Genomic DNA, 25,151 nt, shown 5'->3' with positions numbered 1-25,151 from the left:
ATCTCCCCCATCTCTTTTGGCTCCACACATAGCTGTCCACTCTGATTCTCTAAGGGACCAATTTTATCCCTCACTATTCTTTTGCTATTAATATAACTGTAGAAACCCTTTGGATTTATTTTTACCTTACTTGCCAAAGCAACCTCGGATCTTCTTTTAGCTTTTCTAATTTCTTTCTTAAGATTCTTTTTATATTCTTTATATTCCTTGAGCACCTCATTTACTCCATGCTGCCTATATTTATTGTGAATATCTCTCTTTTTCTGAACCAAGTTTCCAATATCCCTTGAAAACCATGGCTCTCAAACTTTTAACCTTTCCTTTCAACCTAACAGGAACATAAAGATTCTGTACCCTCAAAATTCCACCTTTAAATGACCTCCATTTCTCTATTACATCCTTCCCATAAAACAAGTTGTCCCAATCCACTCCTAAATCCTTTCGCATCTCTTCAAAGTTAGCCTTTCTCCAATCAAAAATCTCAAGCCTGGGTCCAGTCCTATCCTTCTCCATAATTACATTGAAACTAATGGCATTGTGATCACTGGACCCGAAGTGCTCCCCAACACATACCTCCATCACCTGAGCTATCTCATTCCCTAACAGGAGATCCAACGCTGCCCCTTCTCTAGTTGGTACCTCTATGTATTGTTGCAAAAAACTATCCTGCACACATTTTACAAACTCCAAACCATCCAGCCTTTTACAGTATGGGCTTTCCAGTCTATGTGTGGAAAATTAAAATCTCCCACAATCACAACCTTCTGCTTACTACAAATATCTGCTATCTCCTTATAAATTTGCTCCTCCAATTCTCGCTCCCCATTAGATGGTCTATAATACACCCCTATAAGTGTTACGACACTTTTCCCATTCCTCAATTCCACCCAAATAGTCTCCCTACACAAGCCCTCTAATCTATCCTGCCAGAGTAACCGCTGTAATATTTTCTCTGACAAGCAATGCAACACCTGCTCCTCTTGTCCCTCTGATTCTATCACACCTGAAGCAACGAAATCCAGGAATACTTAGTTGCCAATCACACCCCTCCTGCAACCATGTTTCACTAATAGCTACAACATCATATTTCCAGGTATCAATCCATGCCCTAAGCTCGAATGTAGAATTTTAATAAGAACACAAGAAACAGGAGCAGGAGTAGGCCATCTGGCCTATCAAGCCTGCTCCGCCATTCAATAAGATCATGGCTGATCTGTCTGTAAACTCAGATCCATCTACCTGCCTTTTCCCCATAACCCTTAATTCCCTTACTATGTAAAAACTGTTTCTTAAATATATTTAGTGAAGAAGCCTCAACTGCTTCCCTGGGAAGAGAATTCGACAGATTCACCGCTCTCTGGGCAAAACAGTTTCTCCTCATCTCCGTCCTAAATCTTCTCCCCTGAATCTTGAGGCAATGCCCCCCAGTTCTAGTCTCACCTACCAATGGAAACAACATTCCTACTTCTATCTTCTCTATCCCTTTCAAAATTTTGTATGTTTCTATAAGATCCTCTCTCATTCTTCTGAACTCCAGAGAGTATAGTCCCAGGTGACTCAATCTCTCCTCATAGGTTAACCCCTTCATCCCTGGAATCAACCAGCTGAACCTCCTCTGCACTGCCTCCAAAACCAGTAAAGCCTTCCTCAAGTATGGAGACCAGAACTACACACAGTACTCCAGGTGCGGCCTCACCAGTACCCTGTATAGTTGCAGCATGACCACCCTGCTCTTGAATTCAATCCCTCTAGGAATGAAGACCAACATTCTGTTTGCCTTCTTAATGACCTGCTGTACCTACAAGCCAACTTTTTGCGACTCATGCACAAGCACTCACAAGTCCCTCTGCACAACAACATGCTGCAATCTTTCACTATTTAAATAATAATATGCTCTTCTATTATTCCTTCCAAAGTGGATGATCTCACATTTACCAATGCTGTATTCCATCTGCCAGACCTTGGCCCACTCACTTAACCTATCCAATTCCCTCTGTAGTCTCTCCACATCCACTATATCTCTATTTCTGCACAAATATAAAATGTGATCAGATCTTCATGTAAGTCCTACAACTAGATAAAGAGAACCCAATTAAGTAAGTGCAGGACAGATCAACAGTTACCAGAAATGTTTGGTTGAAGTTATTGCTGTACAAGGGGGTCACACCAGTTACTGAAAGCAAATGTTCACATACTTTTTCCAACAAATACATGTAATATTGGATCATTTTTCCTAACAAATAAATGAACAAGAATAATGTTTTTGGTGTTATTTATTTAATTGGATTCTCTTTATCTAGTCTTAGGACTTACTTGAAGATCTGATCACATTTTAGGTCATACTTATGCAGAAATAGAGAAAATTCTACAGGGTTCACAAACTTTCTAACACTGCTGTAGTTGTTTTCAAGCAGAGGTAGTGTGTAGTGAGACCACTAGCAAGGAGAGGCTGATAAAAGAGCAAAATTTCAATCAGAGGATGAGTTGCAAATTAAAAGGCAGACAAAATTGAAAAGGGTGAATACAGAACTGAAGGTGTCATATTTGAATGCGCGAGCTATATGGAATAAGGGAAACATAGAAAATAGGTGCAGGAGTAGGCCATTTGGCCCTTCGAGCCGCAACACCAGATTAGCATTGTGGGCATCACAGAATTGTGCCTGAAAGATTATAGCTGGGAGCTTTTATTGAAAGGACGGGCAGGTAGGCAGAGACAGTGGGGTGGCTCTGTAGGTAAAAGATTAAATCAGATCATTAGAAAAAGGTAATAGGATTAGAAGATGTTGAATCATGGGTAGATCTAAGGAACTCCAAGGGTAAAAAGACCCTGATGTGAATTATATACAGGAGAAAAGGAGTGGTCTAGAAATTATAACAAGAGTTAGAAAATTCATATCAAAAGGTCAATTTTACAATGGTCATGGGGGATTTTACTATGCAGGTAGATTGGGAAAATCAGGTTGGTGCTGGATCCCAAGAAGGAGAATTTCTAGAATGCCTGCAAGATGGCTTTTTAGAGCAGCTCATGATTGAGCCCATTAGGGGATGAGCTATTCTGGATTGGGTGTTGTTCAATGAACCAGAATTGATTAGAGAGCTTGAGGTAAAGGAACCCTCAGGAACAAGTGATCATAATATTATAGAATTCACCCTGAAATTGAGAAGGAGGAGGCAAGGTCAGATGTATCACTGTTACAGTGGAGTAAAGGGAATTACAGAGACATGAAAGAGGAGGCCAAAATTGATCTGAAAGGAACACCGGCAGGGATGACAGCAAAGCAGCAATGGCTGGACTTTCTGGAAACAATTCGGAAGGCACAAGATATATACATCCCAAAGAGGAAGAAGTATTCTAAAGGCAAGATGACACAACCATGGCTAACAAGCAAACACGGGGAAATCTGCAGATACTGGAAATTCAAACAACACACACAAAATGCTGGTGGAACACAGAAGGCCAGGCAACATCTATAAGGAGAAGCACTGTCAACATTTCGGGCCGAGACCCTTCATCAGGACTAACTGAAAGGAGAGATACTAAGAGATTTGAAAGTAGTGGGGGGAGGGGGAAATGCGAAATGATAGAAGACCGGAGGGGGTGGGATGAAGCTAAGAGCTGGAAAGGTGATTGGCAAAAGTGATATAGAGCTGGAGAAGGGAAAGGATCATGGGACGGGAGGCCTCGGGGAGGGGGGGAGCGCCAGAGGGAGATGGAGAACAGGCAGGGTGATGGGCAGAGAGAGAGAAAAAAAACAAACAACTAAATATGTCAGGGATGGGGTAAGAAGGGGAGGAGGGGCATTAACGGAAGTTAGAGAAACCAATGTTCATGCCATCAGGTTGGAGGCTACCCAGCTGGTATATAAGGTGCTGTTCCTCCAACCTGAGTGTGGATTCATCTTGACAGTAGAGGAGGCCATGGATAGACATATCAGAATGGGAATGGGACGTGGAATTAAAATGTGTGGCCACTGGGAGATCCTGCTTTCTCTGGCAGACCGAGTGTAGGTGTTCAGCGAAACGGTCTCCCAGTCTGCGTTGGGTCTCACCAATATATAAAAGGCCACACCGGGATCACCGGACGCAGTATATCACACCAGCCGACTCACAGGTGAAGTGTCGCCTCACCTGGAAGGACTGTCTGGGGCCCTGAATGGTGGTGAGCGAGGAAGTGTAAGGGTAGGTGTAGCACTTGCTCCGCTTACAAGGATAAGTGCCAGGAGGGAGATCGGTGGGAAGGGATGGGGGGGACGAGTGGACAAGGAAGTTGCGTAGGGAGTGATCCCTGCGGAAAGCAGAAAGAGGGGGGAGGGAAAGATGTGCTTGGTAGTGGGATCCCATTGGAGGTGGCGGAAGTTACGGAGAATTATACATTGGACCTGGAGGCTGGTGGGGTGGTAGGTGAGGACAAGGGGAACCCTATCCCGAGTGGGGTGGTGGGCGGATGGGGTGAGGGCAGATGTGCAGGAAATGGGAGAGATGTGTTTGAGAGCAGAGTTGATGGTGGAAGAAGGGAAGCCCCTTTGTTTAAAAAAGGAAGACATCTCCTTCGTCCTGGAATGAAAAGCCTCATCGTGAGAGCAGATGTGGCGGAGACAGAGGAATTGCGAGAAGGGGTTGGCATTTTTGCAAGAGACAGGGTGGGAAGAGGAATAGTCCAGGTAGCTGTGAGAGTCTGTAGGCTTATAGTAGATATCAGTAGATAAGCTGTCTCCAGAGATGGAGACAGAAAGATCAAGAAAGGGGAGGGAGGTGTCGGAAATGGACCAGGTAAATTTGAGGGCAGGGTGAAAGTTGGAGGCAAAGTTAACAAAGTCAACGAGCTCAGCATGTGTGCAGGAGGCAGCGCCAATGCAGTCGATGTAGCAAAGGAAAAGAGGGGGACGGATCCCTGTAAAGAGTTGGAACATGGACTGTTCCACAAAGCCAACAAAAAGGCAGGCATAACTGGGACCCATGCGGGTGCCCATGGCTACACCCTTGGTTTGGAGGAAGTGGGAGGAGCCAAAGGAGAAATTATTGAGATTAAGAACTAATTCCGCTAGACGGAGGAGAGTGGTGGTAGAGGGGAATTGGTTAGGTCTGGAATCCAAAAAGAAGCGAAGAGCTTTGAGACCGTCCGGTTGGGGGATGGAGGTATATAGAGACTGGATGTCCATGGTGAAAATAAGGCAGTGGGGGCCAGGGAACTTAAAGTCATTGAAAAAATTCAAAGCGTGAGAAGTGTCACGAACATAGGTGGGAAGGGATTGAACAAGGGGGCATAAAACAGTGTCAGGGTATGCAGAAATGAGTTCGGTGGGGCAGGAGCAAGCTGAGACAATAGGTCTACCTGGACAGGCAGGTTTGTGGATCTTGGGTAGGAGGTAGAAACGGGAAGTGCGGGGTGTGGGAACTATGAGGTTGGTGGCAGTGGATGGGAGATCCCCAGAGCTGATAAGGTTGGTGATGGTATAGGAGACAATGGCCTGGTACTCCTTAGTTGGGTCATGATCAAGGGGTAAATAAGAGGAGGTATCAGAGAGTTGTCGCTGTGCCTTGGCCAGGTAGAGGTCAGTACGCCAGACAACAACAGCTCCCCCCTTATCAGCGGGTTTTATAGTGAGGTTGGGATTGGTGCGGAGGGAGCAGAGAGCAGAGCGTTCGGAAGGAGTTAGGTTGGGATTGGAACAGGGTGTGATGAAGTCGAGACGGTTGATGTCCCGTCGGCAATTAGCAATAAAGAGATCTAGAGCAGGCAGAAGACCAGAGCGGGGTGTCCATGAAGAGGAGGAGGGTTGAAGATGGGAGAAGGCGTCATCGGTGGGGGTAGGAAAGTCCTTGCCAAAGAAATAAGCTCGGAGATGGAGCTGGTGGAAGAAGAGTTCCGCGTCATGGTACGCAGAACTCACTGAGGTGTGGGCGAAGGGGGACAAAGCTGAGGCCCTTACTGAGGACAGAGCGCTCTGCCTCAGAGAGTTGAAGGTCGGAGGGAATGGTAAAGACCCAGCACGGATGAGAGATGGGATCAGAGGGGGGAGGGAGACTGGTAGTATCAGTGGGGAGGGAAGGGTTGGGGTGAGAGGAAGATGGAGCCTCTGAGGGCCCAAGAGAAGTCAAAGCCAACATAAAAGCCAAAGAGAGGGCATATAATAGAGCAAAAACAGTGGGAAGTTAGAGGATAGGGAAGTTTTTAAAAACCAACAGAAGGCAACTTAAGAAGTCATAAAGAAAGAAAAGATAGAGTACAAAGGTAAGCTAGCCAATAATTTTAAAGAGGGTACCAAAAGTTTCTTCAGATATATAAAGTGTAAATGAGAGGCAAGAGTAGATATTGAACCACTGGACAATGATGCTGGAGAGGTAGTAATGGGGTGAAGGAAATGGCGGATGAACTGAATAGGTATTCTGCATCTTCACTATAGAAGACACAAGCAGTATGCCGGAGGCTCGAGAGTGTTGGGGGGGGGGGGGCAGGGACGGAAGTGTGTGAAGTTGCCATTAATAGGGAGAAGGTTCTTGGGAAACTCAAAGATCTGTAGGCAGATAAGTCACCTGAAGCAGATGGCTAAAGAGATTGTGGAGGCACTAGGAATGACTCTGGCATGGTTCCAGTGGAATGGAAAATTGCAAATGTCATTCCACTCTTCAACAAGGGAGAGAGGCAGAAGAAAGGAAATGATAGGCCAGTTAGTCTGACCTCAGTGGCTGGGAAGATGTTGGATACTTGGAGGCCCATGATAAAATAGTCAGCATGGTTTCCTCAAGGGAAAATTTTGCCTGACAAATTAGTTGGAATTATTTGAGGAAATAAGAAGCAGGATTGACAAAGGAGAAGTAGTGAATGTTGTCTACCTGGATTTTCAGAAGACCTTTGTCAAGGTGCCGCACATGAGGCTGCTCAACAAGTTAGAGCCCATGGTATTACAGGAAAGATACTAGCACAGATAGAGCATTGCTGATTGACAGGGGGCAAAGAGTGGGATTAAAGGGAGTTTTTTCCTGGTTGGCTATTAGTGACTAGTGTATTCCACAGGGGTCTGTGTTGGGACCGATTCTTTTTACATTGCTTGTCAATGATTTGGATGATGGAATTGATGGCCTTGTGATCAGGTTTGTGAATGATACAAAGACAGCTGGAGGGGTGGGTAGTTTTGAGGAAGAATAGAGGCTACAGAAGGATTTAGACAGATTAGGAGAATGGGCAAAGTGGCAGATGGAATACTGTATTGGGAAGTGTATAGTAATGCAATTTGATAGAAGAAATAACTTTTTTCTAAATGGAGAGAAAATTCAAAAACAGAGGTGCAAAGGGACTTGGGAATGCTCGTGCAGGATTCCCTAGAAGTTAATTTGAAGGTTAAGTCAGTGGTGAGGAAGACAATTTCAATGTTAGCATTCATTTTGAGAGGACTAGAATATAAAAGCAAGGACGTAATGTTGAGGCTTTATAAAGCACTGATGAGGCATAATTTGGAGAATTTTGAACCATTTTGGGCCCTTTGTCTAAGAAAAGATGTGCTGACATTGGAGAGGGTTAAAAGGAGGTTCACAAAAATGATTCCAGGATTGAAATGCTTGTCATGTGAAGAGCATTTGATGACTCTGGGCCTGTTGTCAATGGAATTCAGAGAAATGATGCGGCGGCCTCATTGAAACCAATTTAATGTTGAAAGGCCTCGATAGACTGGATGTGGAGAAAGTATTTCTTGTGGTGGGGAGTCTAAGGAAGAATCTGTTTAGCCAGTGAGTGGAAAACCTGTGGAATTAATTGCCACGGGGAACTGTGGAAGCCAAGTCATTTGGCAATTTAAGGCAGAGAATGATAGATTGTTGATTAGTCAGGGCATGAGGAGAAATGGGGAGAAGACAGAAGATTGGGGCTGAGAGGAAAAATGGATCAGCCATGATAAAATGGTGAACAGACTTGATGGATCAAATGGCCTAATTCTGTTCCTATATCTTATGGTCTTATGGTTAGATGCAATGCAGCTAATCCCGTTGGTCTGCAGGAGGTCCATATCCCTCACCTCCTGTCTGCATTTGGCAGCTTTGGGCCTGTACTCACTGGAATTTAGAAGAATGAGGAGGGATCTCAGTGAAACCTATTGAATGTTGATAGGACTAGATAGGGTGGATGTGGAGAGGATATTTTCTATGGAGGGTGTATTCAGGACGAGAGGGCACAGCCTCAAAACTGAGGGGCAGAACAGAGGTAAGGAATTTGTTTTAGCCAGGGAGTACTGAATCTGTGGAATGCTCTGCCACAGACTGGACTGGAGGACAAATCCGTAGGTATATTTAAGGTGGAAGCAGAGAGTTTCCTGATCAGTCAGGATGAAGTGGATGAAGGGAAGGCAGTGGATGTTGTCTACATGGACTTCAGTAAGACCTTTGACAAGGTCCTGCATGGGAGGTTAGTTAGGAAGATTCAGTCGCTAGGTATACATGGTGAGGTAGTACATTGGATTAGACATTGGCTCAATAGGAGAAGTCAGAGAGTGGTAGTGGAGGATTGCTTCTCTGAGTGGAGGCCTGTGACTAGTGGTGTGCCACAGGGATCAGTGCTGGGTCCATTGTTATTTGTCATCTATATCAATGATCTGGATGATAATGTGGTAAATTGGATCAGCAAATTTGCTGATGGTAGAAAGATTGGAAGTGTAGTGGACAGTGAGGAAGATTTTCAAAGCTTGCAGAGGGATTTGGACCAGCTGGAAAAATGGGCTGAAAAGTGGCAGATGGAGTTTAATACAGACAAGTGTGAGGTATTGCACTTTGGAAGGACAAACCAAGGTAGAACATACAAAGTACATGGGAGGTCAGTGAGGAGCGCAGTAGAACAGAGGGATCTGGGAATACAGATACAAAATTCCCTAAAAGTGGCATCACAGGTAGATTGGGTCAGAAAGAGAACTTTTGATGCATTGGCCTTTATAAATCAAAGTATTGAGTATAAGAGTTGGAATGTTATGGTGAGGTTGTATAAGGCGTTGGTGAGGCCAAATTTGGAGTATTGTGTGCAGTTTTGGACACCGAATGACAGGAAGGATATTAATAAGGTTGAAAGAGTGCAGAGAAGGTTTACAAGGATGTTGCCGGGACTTGAGAAACTGAATTACAGAGAAAGGTTGAATAATTTAGGACTTTATTCCCTGGAGCATAGAAGAATGAGGGGAGATTTAATAGATGTATATAAAATTATGATGCGTATAGATAGAGTGAATGTAAGCAGGTTTTTTTCACTGAGGCTAGGGGAGAAAAAAAACAGAGGACATGGGTTAAGGGTGAAGGGGGAAAGTTTAAAGGGAACATGGGGGGGGGCTTCTTCACAGGGAGTGGTGGGAGTGTGGAATGAGTTGCCAGATGAAGTTGAAAATGCAGGCTCACTTTTAACATTTAAGAAAAACTTGGACAGTTACATGGATGAGAGGTGTATGGAGGGATAGAACATAGAATAGTACAGCACATTACAGGCCCTTTGGCCCACAATGTTGTGCTGACCCTCAAACCCTGCCTCCCATATAACCCCCCACCTTAAATTCCTCCATATACCTGTCTAGTAGTCTCTTAAACTTCACTAGTGTATCTGCCTCCACCACTGACTCAGGCAGTGCATTCCAAGCACCAACCACTCTCTGAGTAAAAAACCTTCCTCTAATATCCCCCTTGAACTTCCCTCCCCTTACCTTAAAGCCATGTCCTCTTGTACTGAGCAGTGGTGCCCTGGGGATGAGGCACTGGCTGTCCACTCTGTCTATTCCTCTTAATATCTTGTACACCTCTATCATGTCTCCTCTCATCCTCCTTCTCTCCAAAGAGTAAAGCCCTAGCCCCCTTAATCTCTGATCATAATCCATACTCTCTAAACCAGGCAGCATCCTGGTAAATCTCCTCTGTACCCTTTCCAATGTTTCCACATCCTTCCTATAGTGAGGTGACCAGAACCGGACACAGTACTCCAAGTGTGGCCTGACCAGTGTTTTATAGAGCTGCATCATTACATCGCGTCTCTTAAACTCTATCCCTTGACTTATGAAAGCTAACACCCCATAAGCTTTCTTAACCACCCTATCTGCCTGTGAGGCAACTTTCAGAGATCTGTGGACATAGAAACATAGAAAGTAGATGCAGGAGTAGGCCATTTGGCCCTTTGAGCCTGCACTGCCATTCAGTATGATCATGGCTGATCATCCAACTCAGAACCCTGTACCTGCTTTCTCTCCATACCCCCTGATTCCTTTAGCCCCAAGGGCCATATCTAACTTCCTCTTAAATATAGCCAATGAACCGGCCTCAACTATTTCCTGTGGCAGAGAATTCCACAGATTCACCACTTTCTGTGTGAAGAAGTTTTTCCTCATCTCAGTCCTAAAAGGCCTCCCCTTTATCCTTAAACTGTGACCCCCGTTCTGGACTTCCCCGACATCGGAAACAATCTTCCTTCATCTAGCCTGTCCAATCCCTTTAGAATTTTATACGTTTCAATAAGATCCCCCCTCAATCTTCTAAATTCCAGTGAGTATAAGCCTAGTCGATCCAGTTTTTCTTCATATGAAAGTCCTACCATCCCAGGAATCAATCTGGTGAACCTTCTTTGTACTCCCTCTATGGCAAGAATGTCTTTCCTCAGATTAGAGGACCAAAACTGCACACAATACTCTAGGTGCGGTTTCACCAAGGCCTTGTACAACTGCAGTAGAACCTCCCTGCTCCCTGTTATCACATCTTTGATAACCGACTCTAGCATTTTCCCCAACACCGATGTCAGACTCACCGGTCTATAATTCCCCGGTTTTTCTCTCCCTCCTTTTTTAAAAAGTGGGGTTACATTAGCCACCCTCCAATCCTCAGGAACTAATCCAGAATCTAAGGAGTTTTGAAAAATTATCACTAATGCATCCACTATTTCTTGGGCTACTTCCTTAAGCACTCTGGGATGCAGACCATCTGGCCCTGGGGATTTATCTGCCTTTAATCCCTTCAATTTACCTAACACCACTTCCCTACTAACGTGTATTTCCCTCAGTTCCTCCATCTCACTAGACCCTCGGTCCCTTACTATTTCCGGAAGATTATTTATGTCCTCCTTAGTGAAGACAGAACCAAAGTAGTTATTCAATTGGTCTGCCATGTCTTTGTCCCCTATGATCAATTCACCTGTTTCTGACTGTAAAGGACCCACATTTGTCTTGACCAATCTTTTTCTTTTCACATATCTATAAAAGCTTTTACAGTCAGTTTCTATGTTCCCTGCCAGCTTTCTCTCATAATCTTTTTTCCCTTTCCTAATTAAGCCCTTTGTCCTCCTCTGCTGGTCTCTGAATTTCTCCCAGTCCTCAGGTGTGCCACTTTTTTTTGCTAATTTATATGTTTCTTCTTTGGACTTGATGCTATCCCTAATTTCCCTTGTCAGCCACGGGTGCACTACCTTCCCTGGTTTATTCTTTTGCCAAACTGGGATGAACAATTGTTGTAGTTCATCCATGCGATCTTTAAATGCTTGCCATTGCATATCCACCGTCAACCCTTGAAGTATCATTTGCCAGTCTATCTTAGCTAATTCACGTCTCATACCTTCAAAGTTACCCTTCTTTAAGTTCAGAACCTTTGTTTCTGAATTAACTATGTCACGCTCCATCTTAATGAAGAATTCCACCATATTATGGTCACTCTTACCCAAGGGGCCTCGCACAACAAGATTGCTAACTAACCCTTCCTCATTGCTCAATACCCAATCTAGAATGGCCTGCTCTCTAGTTGGTTCCTTGACATGTTGGTTCAGAAAACCATCCCGCATACATTCCAAGAAATCCTCTCCTTCAGCACTCTTACCAATTTGGTTCACCTAATCTATATGTAGATTGAAGTCTCCCATTATAACTACTGTTCCTTTATTGCACTCATTTCTAATTTCCTTTTTAATGCCATCCCCAACCTCACTACTACTGTTAGGTGGCCTGTACACAACTCCCACCAGCGCTTTCTGCCCCTTAGTGTTATGCAGCTCTACCCATATCGATTCCACATCCTCCAGGCTAATGTCCTTCCTTTCTATTGCGTTAATCTCCTCTCAAACCAGCAATGCTACCCCACCTCCTTTTCTTTCCTGTCTATCCCTCCTGAATATTGAATATCCCTGGATATTGAGCTCCCATCCTTGGTCACCCTGGAGCCATGTCTCTGTGATCCCAACTATATCATATTCATTAATAACTATCTGCACATTCAATTCATCCACCTTGTTACGAATGCTCCTCGCATTGACACACAAAGCCTTCAGGCTTGTTTTTACAACACTCTTAGCCCTTATACAATTATGTTGAAAAGTGGCTCTTTTTGCTTTTTGCCCTGGATTTGCCTGCCTGCCACTTTTACTTTTCACCTTACTACTTTTTGCTTCTATCCTCATTTTACACCCCTTTATCTCTCTGCATTTGTTCCCATCCCCCTGCCACTTTAGTTTAGATCCTCCTGAACAGCAGTATCAAACGCTCCCCCTAGGACATTGGTTCCAGGTGCAGACCGTCCTGTTTATACTGATCCCACCTCCCCCAGAACTGGTTCCAATGCCCCAGAAATTTGAATCCCTCCCCCTTGCACCATTTTTCAAGCCACGTATTCATCTGAAATATCCTCCTATTTCTACTCTGACTAGCACGTGGCACTGCTAGTAATCCAGAGATTATTACCTTTGTGGTCCTACTTTTTAGTTTATCTCCTAACTCCCTAAATTCACCTTGTAGGACCTCATCTCATTTTTTACCTATATCGTTGGTACCTATGTGCACCATGACCACTGGCTGTTCACCCTCCCATTCCAGAATGTCCAGCAGCCGCTCAGAGACATCCTTGGCCCTTGCACCAGGGAGGCAACATACCATCCTGGAGTCTCGTTTGCGGCCGCAGAAACGCCTATCTATTCCCCTTACATCGAATCCCCTATCACTATAGCTCTCCCACTCCTTTTCCTTCCCTCCTGTGCCGCAGAGCCACCCATGGTGCCATGAACTTGGCTGCTGCTGCCTTCCCCTGATGAGACATCTCCCCCAACAGTATCCAGAACAGTATATATCTGTTTAGGAGGGAGATGACCTCAGGGGACTCCTGCACTACCTGCCTACTGCTACGCTGTCTAGTCGCCACCCCTTCCCTTTCTGCCTGTGTAGCCTTTACCTGCAGTGTGGCCAACTCACTGAACGTGCTATTCACGACTTTCTCAGCATCGCGGATGCTCCAGTATGAATCCAATCGCAGCTCCAGCCGCTCAATGCGGTCTGCCAGAAGCTGCAGCTGGACACACTTCCTGCACACATAGTCGTCAGGGACACTGGAAGTATCCCTGATTTCCCACATGCTGCAGGATGAACAAACCACGGGGCCGATCTCAGCTGCCCCGTGACATGTACCCCCAGATCCCTCTGCTCCTCCACACTACCAAGTATCCTGCATTTACTTTGTACTCTGCCTTGGAGTTTGTCCTTCCAAAGTGTACCACCTCACACTTCTCCGGGTTGAACTCCATCTGCCACTTCTCAGCCCACTTCTGCATCCTATCAATGTCTCTCTGCAATCTTCGACAATCCTCAACACTATCTACAACACCAATAACCTTTATGTCGTCTGCAAACTTGCCAACCCACCCTTCTACCCCCACATCCAGGTCGTTAATAAAATTCACAAAAAGTAGAGGTCCCAGAACAGATCCTTGTGGGACACCAGTAGTCACAACTCTCCAATCTCAATCTACTCCCTCCACCACGACCCTCTGCCTTCTGCAGGCAAGCCAATTCTGAATCCACCTGGCCAAACTTCCCTGGATCCCATGCCTTCTGACTTTCTGAATAAGCCTACCGTGTGGAACCTTGTCAAATGCCTTACTAAAATTCATGTAGATCACATCCACTGCACTACCCTCATCTATATGCCTGGTCACCTCCTCAAAGAACTCTATCAGGTTTGTTAGACACAATCTGCCCTTCACAAAGCCATGCTGATTGTCCCTGATCAGACCGTGATTCTCTAAATGCCCATAGATCCTATCTCTAAGAATCTTTTCCAACAGCTTTCTCACCACAAACGCAAGGCTCACTGGTCTATAATTACCCGGACTATCCCTGCTACCTTTTTTGAATGGGCCAGGTACAGGTCAGTGGGACTAGGCAGAAAAATGGTTCGGCACAGCCAAGAAAGGCCAAAAGGCCTGTTTCTGTGCAGTAATGTTCTATGGTTCTATGGTCAGGATAGCAATGGATATGGCAAGAAGGCAGGTGTATGGAGTTGTTTGGGATCCCGGATCAGCCATGATGGAATGGTGGGGCAGACTCACCTCCTGCTCCTATGTCTTATGGGGTAAAACAACAAAAAATTACTTTGTAAATCTCCTTTAACCTTTCCTCTTCACCTTAAATCAATGTCCTGTAATATTTGTCATTTCCACCCTGGAGAAAGAGACTCCAATATCTCTCATGAAAAATAACTTAATCAGGTTGTCTCTCAGCCTCTGACACTACAGAGGAAATAATTCAAGTTTGTCCAATCTCTTCTCATGACAAATAGACAATATCTGGTGAACCTCTTCTGCACCCTCTCCAAAGCCTGCGCATTCTTCCTTTAATGTGTTGATCAGAGCTACACACAATACTCCAAATACGCCCTACCAAAGTTGCTACGTAACTTCCAATCTTTTACGCTCAATCCCCTGAGTAGCGAAAGCAAGCCTGTTGTACATCTTCCAGCCAGCATATGGGGAAGTGTAGATATGCACCCCAGATCCCTCGGTACATCAGTGATCCTAAGGATCCTGCCATTTATACTTTTCATTTTCACTTGATTCCCCAAAAGTGCCACCTCACACCTGACATGGTGACACTCAATGTGCCATTCCCTTCCCTGCTTTCTGGCTGATTGACCTTCCACAACTCCAGCAGTCATCAGTTTTTATTACTGAAAACGTACTGATCACAACATTAGCTTATATATCACTAAAAGCAGGTCCCAGCACTGACTCTTGCAGTACATCACTCATCAGAGACTTCTTTCATTTACCACCAAGCCAATTTTGTTTTCAACCCTCTGTGGGTTCTATGTGACTTAATGTTTTAGACATGCCCACCCTGAGGAACATTGCATGGACACAACATCCATTGCCCTACCCTCATCAATCATCTTTGTCACCTCCTCAAAAAAACTTGGCTGCATTTTTGAGACAGGACTTCCCCTACACAAAGCCATGCTGACTATCTCTTTCCCAATGTGGATAAATTCTGTCCCTGAGAATCTTCAATAATATCCCCACCACTGATTTAAGGTTCACCATCATCATCATCATTATGTGCCGTGTCTTATGACGTGGGCAATCATGGTCTCAAGACCTCATGACCATGATTGATTTTGACATATTTTTCTACACAAGTGGTTTGCCATTGCTTTCAAGATGAGTGGCCCCAGCCATTATCAATACTCTTCAGAGGTTGTCAGTGGTTGCATAACAAGACCAGAACTTTTGATATGCACCAGTAGCTAATATGACCACCAGCCACCCAAAGCACTAGATCCTTTATCCACCACCTGCTCCCATGGCTTCGAGTGACCCTGATCAGGGGTGGGGGGCTAAGCACCCTTGCCCATGGGTGACCTGTAGGCTAGTGGAAGGAAAAAGCACCATACACCTTCTTTGGTAGAGATGTATCTCCACCTCCCCACTCACAAGGCTCACCAGTTTATCAATTCCTGGTTTCTCCCTGTTGCCCTTGAAAGAACAATGATAGCTATTCTCCAGTTTCCGGGATCTTGCCTGTTGCTAAAAATGAAACAAAGATCTATGCTAAGACTTCATCAGTCTCCTCCCTTGCCTGCCTCTGTATCCTGAGATAAAACTCACCAGGTACTGGGGGCAAATCAACTTCTATGTTTTTCAAGAGACCCAACACCCTTCCTAATATTCCTGAGAATATCAAAATAGTCTTCCCTAATCTCAGCATCGTCTGGGTCCTCCTTATTGAATACCAATGCAGAGAACTCATCTCAGACCTTGCCCATCCACAGGAGACAGATAAGTGGGTGGTTGTCAGGAGAGGGAAGGGAGCGCATCGGGAAATGGAGTGCACGCCTGTGGCCGTGCCCATTAACAATAAGTACTCCATCATTTTGAGTACTGTTGGTGGGAGAGAAACTACCTGGGGAAAGCGGCAGTGGCCGTGCCTTCGGCACTGAGTCTGGCCCAGTGGCTTCGAAGGGTAGGGAATGGAAGAGGATGGCAGCAGTGATAGGGAACTCTATAGTTAAGGGGGCAGATAGGTGATTCTGTGGGTGCGAAAAAAACATGGATGGTAGTTTGCCTCCCAAGTTCCCAGGTTTGTGATGTTTCTGAATGCATCCACAATATCCTGAAATGGGAAAGAGAGCAGCCAGAGGTCGTAGTACAAATTGGTACCAACAACATAGGTAGGAAAAGGGAGGAGATACTGAAAACAGACTACAGGGAGTTAGGAAGGAAGTTGAGAAGCAGGACCTCAAGGGTAGTAATCTCGGGATTGTTGCCTAACAATGGGCAACAATGCGTGACAGTGAGGATAGGAATAGAATGAGGTGGTGGATAAATGCAAGGCAGAAGGATTGGAGCAGGGGACAGGGATTCAGATTTCTGGATCATTGGGATCTCCTTTGGGGCAGGTGTGACCTGTACAAAAAGGACAGGTTGCACTTGAATCTGAGGGGGACCAATATCCTGGCAGGGAGTCTTGCTAAGGCTATTGGGGAGAGTTTAAACTAGAATTGCAGTGGGGACGGGAACCAAAGTAAAGAGGCAGAGGATGGGGTGGTTGGCGCACAAGTAGAGACAGCTTGTAGGGAATTTGTGAGGAAGGATATGCAGATGATAGAACAAAGATGCACTCAGCCTGATGGTTCGAGATGTGTCTATTTTAATGCAAGGAGTATCATAAAGAAGGCAGATGAACTTAGGGCATGGATCAATATGTGGAACTCTGACATTGTGGCCATTACAGAGACTTAGATATCTCAGGAGCAGGAATGGCTGCTGAGTGTGCCAGACAATAGACAATAGACAATAGACAGTAGGTGCAGGAGTAGGCCATTCAGCCCTTCTAGCCAGCACCGCCATTCACTGTGATCATGGCTGATCATACACAATCAGTACCCCGTTCCTGCCCACTCCCTATATCCCTTGACCCCGCTATCTATAAGCGCTCTATCTAACTCTCTCTTGAATGCATCCAGAGACTTGGCCTCCACTGCCTTCTGGGGCAGAACATTCCACATATCCACCACTCTCTGGGTGAAAAAGATTTTCCGCATCTCTGTTCTAAATGGCCTACTCCTTATTCTTAAACTGTGGCCTCTAGTTCTGGACTCACCCGTCAGCGGGAACATGCTTCCTGCTTCCAGCATGTCCAATCCCTTAATAATCTTATATGTTTCAATCAGATCCCCTCTCATCCTTCTAAATTCCAGTGTATATAAGCCCAGTCGTTCCAATCTTTCAACATATGACAGTCCCGCCATTCCAGGAATTAACCTTGTGAACCTACGCTGCACTCCCTCAATAGCAAGAATGTCCTTCCTCAAATTTGGAGACCAAAACTGCACACAATACTCCAGGTGGGGTCTCACCAGGCCCCTGTACAGCTGCAGAAGGACCTCTTTACTCCTATACTCAATTCCTCTTGTTATAAAGGCCAGCATGCCATCAGCTTTCTTCACTGCCTGTTGTACCTGCATGCTTGCTTTCATTGACTGATGTACAAGAACACCTAGATCTCGTTGTACTTCCCCTTTTCCTAACTTGACTCCATTTAGATAGTAATCTGCCTTCCTGTTCTTGCCACCAAAGTGGATAACCTCACATTTATCCACATTATACTGCATCTGCCATACATTTGCCCACTCACCCAACCTGTTCAAGTCACCCTGCATTCTCATAACATCCTCCTGACATTTCACACTGTCACCCAGCTTTGTGTCATCGGCAAATTTGCTAATGGCCTTAGATGTTTCAAAAAGAACAGAGAGAGAGGCAAAAGAGGTGGGGCGTGGCATTGTGAATCAGAGATCATGTCATGGCTGCAGAAAAGAAGCAAGTCATGTAGGGATCCAGTATGGGTGGAAGTCAGAAACAGGAAGGGGCAATATCTCTAATGGGTGTTTTTTATAGACATCAAGGAACATATAGGGAGGCAGATTCTGGAACAGTGCAATAATAATAGGGTTGCTGTGATGGGAGACTTTAAATTTCCTAATATTAACTGGCATCTCCTTAAAGCAAAGTGTTTAGATGGGGTGGAGTTTGTTAGGTGTGTTCAGGAAGGTTTTCTGACACAATATGTAGATAAGCCAACTAGAGGAATGGCTGTACTTGATCTGGTATTGGGAAATGAACCTGGTCAGGCGTCAGATCTCACGGTGGGAGAGCATTTTGGAGGTAGTGACCACAACTCTATCTCCTTCACCATAGCGTTGGAGAGGGATAAAAGCAGACAATTTGGGAAAACATTTAATTGGGGTAGGGAATAATATGATACTATTAGGCAGGAACTTGAGAGCATTAATTGGGAGTAGATGTTCTCTGTGAAATGCACAGCAGAAATGTGGCAAATGCTTGGGATCATTTTCATGGCATTCTGCATGGGTATGTTTCATTGAGGCAGGGAGAGGATGGTAGGGTAAAAGAACCATGGTGTACACAGGCTGTAGAAAATCTAATTACGAAGGAAAGCTTACAAAAGATTCAAGAAACTAGTTACTGATAGAGTTCTAGAAAATGACAAGGTTGCCAGGAGGGAGTTTAAGAATGATATTGGGAGATTTAGAAGGGGCCATGAGAAGGCCTTGGTGAGCAGAATTAAGGAAAACCCCAAGGCATTCTACAAGTATGTGAAGAGCAAGAGGATGAGCCATGTGAGAATAGGACCAATCAGGTGTGATAGTGGAAACATGTGGATGGAGTCAGAGGAGGTAGTGAAGGTACTTAATGAATACTTTGTTTCAGTATTCACCAGTGAAAAGGACCTTGATAATTGTGGGGATGACTTACAGTGGACTGATATGCTTGAGCATATAGACTTTTAGAAAGAAGATAGGCTGGAGCTTTTGAAAAGTATGAAATTAGATAAGTTACCGGTACCAGTTGAGATGTACCCCAGGCAATGGAAGTGAGGGAGGAGATTGTTAAGCCTCTGGTGATGATCTTTGCATCATCAATAGAGACAGGAGAAGTACAAGAGGATTAGATGGTTGCAAATGTTGTTCCCTTGTTCAAGAAAAGGAGTAGAAAAAACCCAGGAAATCATAAATCAGTGAGTCTGACTTCAGTGAGTGGGCAAGTTGTTGGAGAAGATCCTGAGAGGCAGAATTTATGAGCATTTGTAGAGACATAATCTGATTAGTCAGCATGATTTTGTCAAGGGCAGGTTGTGCCTTGCAAGCCTGATTGAATTATTTGAGAATATAACAAAACATTGCTGAAGGTAGAGCAATGGATGTAGCGTATATAGATTTCAGTAAGGCGTTTGATAAGGTTCCCCGTGGGAGGCTCATTCAAAAGTAAGCAGGCATGAGATCCAAGGAAACTTTGCTTTGTGGATCCAGAATTGGCTTGTCCACAGAAGGCAAAGGGTGGTTGTAGATGGTTCGTATTCTGCATGGATTTAAATCGAAGCAAGAGGCGGAGAGGGAAGAGGTAAAAGTAGCTCGGAGAGAAGCTGTTTTTTTTTAACTGATCGGGGCAAAGAGGCTAGACTGCGCAGGCGCGTGACGTAGCACGCCAAAGGTTTAAAAGAAAGACCGCCATATACAGTGGCCATTGTTGGAGTGGACTGAGGCAGAGTGGGACAGCTTTGGCTCAATCAGGCAGAGGCAAGGTTTGAACGGGGCAGAACTGCACAAGTGCATGAAGGTCGGTCACTGAGATCAGCCGGGGAATTTAAAAAACGAGCGGAGGCTGAGTACGAGCTTCATTCCAGATGAGGTAAGGCTGGGTAAGCTCCTTTAATTAATCTAATTAGCTTAGGAGTAGGTAATGGAGGCAGCAGTTAGGGCAGTTGAGTGCTCCGTTTGCAGTATGTGGGAAGTCAGGGTGAGCACTGTTGTCCCTGATGACTACACCTGCAAAAGGTGCATCCAGCTGCAGCTCCTGACAAACCGTGTTAGGGAACTGGAGCCGGATGAACTTCAGATCATTCGGGAGGCAGAGGCAGAAACAGACAGGAATTTCAGGGAGATAGTCACCCCAAGGAGTCAGGAGACAGGTAATTGGGTGACTTGTCAGGAGAGGGAAGGGGAGTAGACAGGAAGAGCAGAGCACCCCTGTGGCCGTTCCCATCAACAATAAGTATACCGTTTTGGATACTGTTGATGGGGACGACCTACCAGGATCAAGTTGCAGTGGTTGTGTCTCTGGCACCGAGACTGGACCCTCAACTCAGAAGGGAAGGAGGGAAAAGAGGAGAGCAGTAGTGATAGGGGATTCAATAATTAAGGGGACAGATAGGAGGTTCTGTGGAAGAGATCGAGAATCCCGGATGGTCTGTTGCCTCCCTGGTGCTAGGGTCCACAATATCTCGGATCAAGTTTTCAGTATTCTCAAGAGGGAGGGTGAGCAGCCGGATGTCGTGGTCCATGTAGGGACCAATGACGTGGGTAGGAAGAGTGAGGAGGTCCTGAAAGGTGAGTTTAGGGAGTTAGGTGCCAAGTTAAAGGACAGGACCTCCAGGATAGCAATCTCAGGATTGCTACCAGTGTCACGTGCAGGTGGGTTTAGAAATAGTAAGATAGTGCAGATCAACACATGGCTGAAGACATAGTGCAGGAGGGAGGGCTTCAGATTTATAGATAATTGGGCAGTTTTCCAGGGGAGGTGGGACCTGTTCCGGCGGGACGGTTTACATCTGAACTCGAGGGGAACAAATATTCTTGCAGGTAGGTTTGCTAGAGAGGCTCCAGTGGATTCAAAATAGATATGAGGGGGGAGGGGAACCAGAGTGTAGGAACAGATGTATGGGAGAAGGAAGAAAAAGAAGACAGTAAAGTTCTTTGTACTGTTAGAGATAAACAGAGAGGAGGAGGTGGAGAATTTCTTAAATGCAGTTATTTTAATGCTAGGAGCATTGTAAGAAAGGTGGATGAGCTTAGAGCATGGATTGATACCTGGAAATATGATGTTGTAGCTGTTAGTGAAACATGGTTGCAGGAGGGGTGTGATTGGCAACTAAATAGTCCTGGATTTCGTTGCTTCAGGTGTGATAGAATCAGAGGGACAAGAGGGGGAGGTGTTGCATTGCTTGTCAGCGAAAATATTACAGCGGTGCTCTGGCAGGATAGATTAGAGGGCTCGTCTAAGGAGTCTATTTGATTGGAATTGAGGAATGGGAAAGGTGTAGTAACACTTATAGGGGTGTATTATAGACCACCTAATGGGGAGCGAGAATTGGAGGAGCAAATTTATAAGGAGATAGCAGATATTTGTAGTAAGCACAGGGTTGTGATTGTGGGAGATTTTAATTTTCCACATATAGACTGGGAAGCCCATACTGTAAAAGGGATGGATGGTTTGGAGTTTATAAAACGTTTGCAGGGTAGTTTTTTGTAGCAATACAGAGAGGTACCAACTAGAGAAGGGGCAGTGTTGGATCTTCTGTTAAGGAATGAAATAGGTCAGGTGACGGAGGTATGTGTTAGGGAGCACTTCGGGTCCAGTGATCACAATACCATTAGTTTCAATATAATTATGGAGAAGGATAGGACTGAACCCAGGGTTAGATTTTTGATTGGAGAAAGGCTAACTTTGAGGAGATGTGAAAGGATTTAGAAGGAGTGGATTGGGACAATTTGTTTTATGGGAAGGATGTAATAAAGAAATGGAGGTCATTTAAAGGTGAAATTTTGAGGGTACAGAATCTTTATGTTCCTGTTAGGTTGAAAGGAAAGGTTAAAAGTTTGAGAGAGCCATGGTTTTCAAGGGATATTGGAAACTTGGTTCAGAAAAAGAGAGATATCCACAATAAATATAGGCAGCATGGAGTAAATGAGGTGCTCAAGGACTATAAAGAATGTAAGAAGAATCTTAAGAAAGAAATTAGAAAAGCTAAAAGAAGATAAGAGGTTGCTTTGGCAAGTAAGGTGAAAATAAATCCAAAGGGTTTCTACAGTTATATTAATAGCTAAAGGATAGTGAGGGATAAAGTTGGTCCCTTAGAGAATCAGAGTGGACGGCTATGTATGGAGCCGAAAGAGATGGGGGAGATTTTGAACAATTTCTTTTCTTCGGTATTCACTAAGGAGAAGGATATTGAATTGTGTAAGGTAAGGGAAACAAGTAGGGAACTTATGGAAACTATGACAATTAAAGAGGAGGAAGTACTGGCGCTTTTAAGGAATATAAAAGTGGATAAATCTCCGGGTCCTGACAGGATTTCCCTAGGACCTTGAGGGAGTTTAGTGTAGAAATAGCAGGGCCTCTGACAGAAATATTTCAAATGTCATTAGAAATGGGGATGGTGCCGGAGGATTGGCGTATTGCTCATGTGGTTCCATTGTTTAAAAAGGGTTTTTAGAGTAAACCTGGCAATTATAGGCCTGTCAGTTTGACGTCAGTGGTGGGTAAATTAATGGAAAGTATTCTGAGAGATGGTATATATAATTATCTGGATAGACAGGGTCTGATTAGGAACAGTCAGCATGGATTTGTGTGTGGAAGGTCATGTTTGACAAGTCTTATTGAATATTTTGAAGAGGTTACTAGGAAAGTTGACGAGGGTAAAACGGTGGATGTTGTCTATATGGACTTCAGTATGGCCTCTGACAAGGTTCCGCACGGAAGGTTAGTTAGGAAGGTTCAATCGTTAGGTATTAATATTGAAGTAGTAAAATGGATTCAACAGTGGCTGGATGGGAGATGCCAGAGAGTAGTGGTGGATAACTGTTTGTCAGGTTGGAGGCCAGTGACTAGTGGTGTGCCTCAGGGATCTGTACTGGGTCCAATGTTGTTTGTCATTTACATTAATGATCTGGATGATGGGGTGGTAAATTGGATTAGAAAGTATGCAGATGATACTAAAGTAGGAGGTGTTGTGGATAATGAAGTAGGTTTTCAAAGGTTGCAGAGAGATTTAGGCCAGTTAGAAGAGTGGGCTGAATGATGGCAGATGGAGTTTAATGCTGATAAGTGTGAGGTGCTACATTTTGGTAGGAATAATCAAAATAGGACATACATGGTAAATGGTAGGGCATTGAAGAATGCAGTAGAACAGAGTGATCTAGGAATAATGTTGCATAGTTCCCTGAAGGTGGAATCTCATGTGGATAGGGTGGTGAAGAAAGCTTTCGGTATGCTGGCCTTTATAAATCAGAGCATTGAGAATAGGAGTTTGGATGTAATGTTAAAATTGTACAAGGCATTGGTAAGGCTGAATTTGGAGTATTGTGTACAGTTCTGGTCACCGAATTATAGGAAAGATATCAACAAAATAGAGAGAGTACAGAGAAGATTTACTAAAATGTTACCTGGGTTTCAGCACCTAAATTACAGGGAAAGGTTGAACAAGTTAGGTCTTTATTCTTTGGAGTGTAGAAGGTTGAGGGGGGACTTGATAGAAGTATTTAAAATTATGAGGGGGACAGATAGAGTTGACGTGGATAGGCTTTTTCCATTGAGAGTAGGGGAGATTCAAACAAGAGGACATGAGTTAAGAGTTAGGGGGCAAAAGTTTAAGGGTAACACGAGGGGGAATTTCTTTACTCAGAGTGGTAGCTGTGTGGAACGAGCTTCTAGTAGAAGTGGTGGAGGCAGGTTCGATATTGTCATTTAAAGTAAAATTGGATAGGTATATGGACAGGAAAGGAATGGAGGGTTATGGGCTGAGTGCGGGCTAGTGGGACTAGGTGAGAGTAAGCGTTCGGCACGGACTAGAAGGGCCGAGATGGCCTGTTTCTGTGCTGTAATTGTTATATGGTTATATGGTTGTAGTGACCATTGGTGTTCCACAGGGATCTGTCCTGGGACCCCTCCTCTTTGTGATTTTTATAAATGACTTGGATGAAGAACTGGAGGGATTTGTTAGTAAATTTGCTGATGCTGAAAGGTTGGTGGTGTTGTGGATAGTGTGGAGGGTTGTCAGAGGTTATAGTGGGACATCGATAGGATGCAGAACTGGGCTGAGAAGTGACAGATGGAGTTCAATCTAGATAAGTGTGAAGTGATTCATTTTGGTAAGTCAAATTTGAAGACAGAATATAGTATTAATGGTAAGACTCTTGGCAGTGTTGAGGATCAGAGAGATCTTGGGGTCCATGTCAATAGGACACTCAATGCTGCTGCGCGGTTTGACAGTGTTGTTAAGAAGGCGTATGGTGTGTTGACATTCATCAACCGTTGGATTGAGTTCAAGAGCTGTGAGGTAATGTTAAAGCTATATAAGACCTTGGTCAGACCCCACTTGGAGTACTATGTTCAGCTCTGGTACTTCACTACAGGAAGGATGTGGATGCTGTAGAAAGTGTGCAGAGGTGACTTACAAGGATGTTGCCTGGATTGGGGAGCATGCCTTATGAGAATAGGTTGAGTGAACTCGGCCTTTTCTCCTTGTAGCGATGGAGGATGAGAGGTGACCTGATAAAGGGGTACAAGATGATGTGCATTAATTGTGTGGATAGGCAGAGGCTTTTTCCCAGGGCTGAAATGGCTGACAAGAGAGGGCATAGTTTAAAGGTGCTTGGAAGTAGGTACAAAGGAGATGTCAGAGGTAAGTTTTTTACACAGAGAGTGGTGAATGCATGGAATGCACTGCCAGAAAGTGATAGAGGCAGATACAATAGGGTCCTTTAAAAGACTCTTAGATAGGTACATAGGAGCCCAGAAAAATAGAGAACTATGCAGTAGGGTAACTCTAGACAGCTTCTAGAGTAGGTTACCTGGTCGGCACAACATTTGGGCCGAAGGGCCTGTAATGTGCTGTAGATTTTCTATGTTTCGATGTTCTTTCATTTCATGGCCCCTTTTGGCGCTCCTAATTATTTGTGTGAGTTACACAGAATTATACAGCAGGGAAGATATCCCTTCAGCCCAATTCATCCACGCCCATCCAGTTTCCCTGTGTCATTTACTTGTGTTTGGCCCACAACCCTCTAAACCTGTCCTGTCTAAATGTATTTTAAAT

This window comes from Hemitrygon akajei, chromosome 11, assembly GCF_048418815.1.
Source record: "Hemitrygon akajei chromosome 11, sHemAka1.3, whole genome shotgun sequence".
Lineage (NCBI taxonomy): Eukaryota > Metazoa > Chordata > Chondrichthyes > Myliobatiformes > Dasyatidae > Hemitrygon > Hemitrygon akajei.
Note: the sequence above shows the minus strand (reverse complement) of the source record.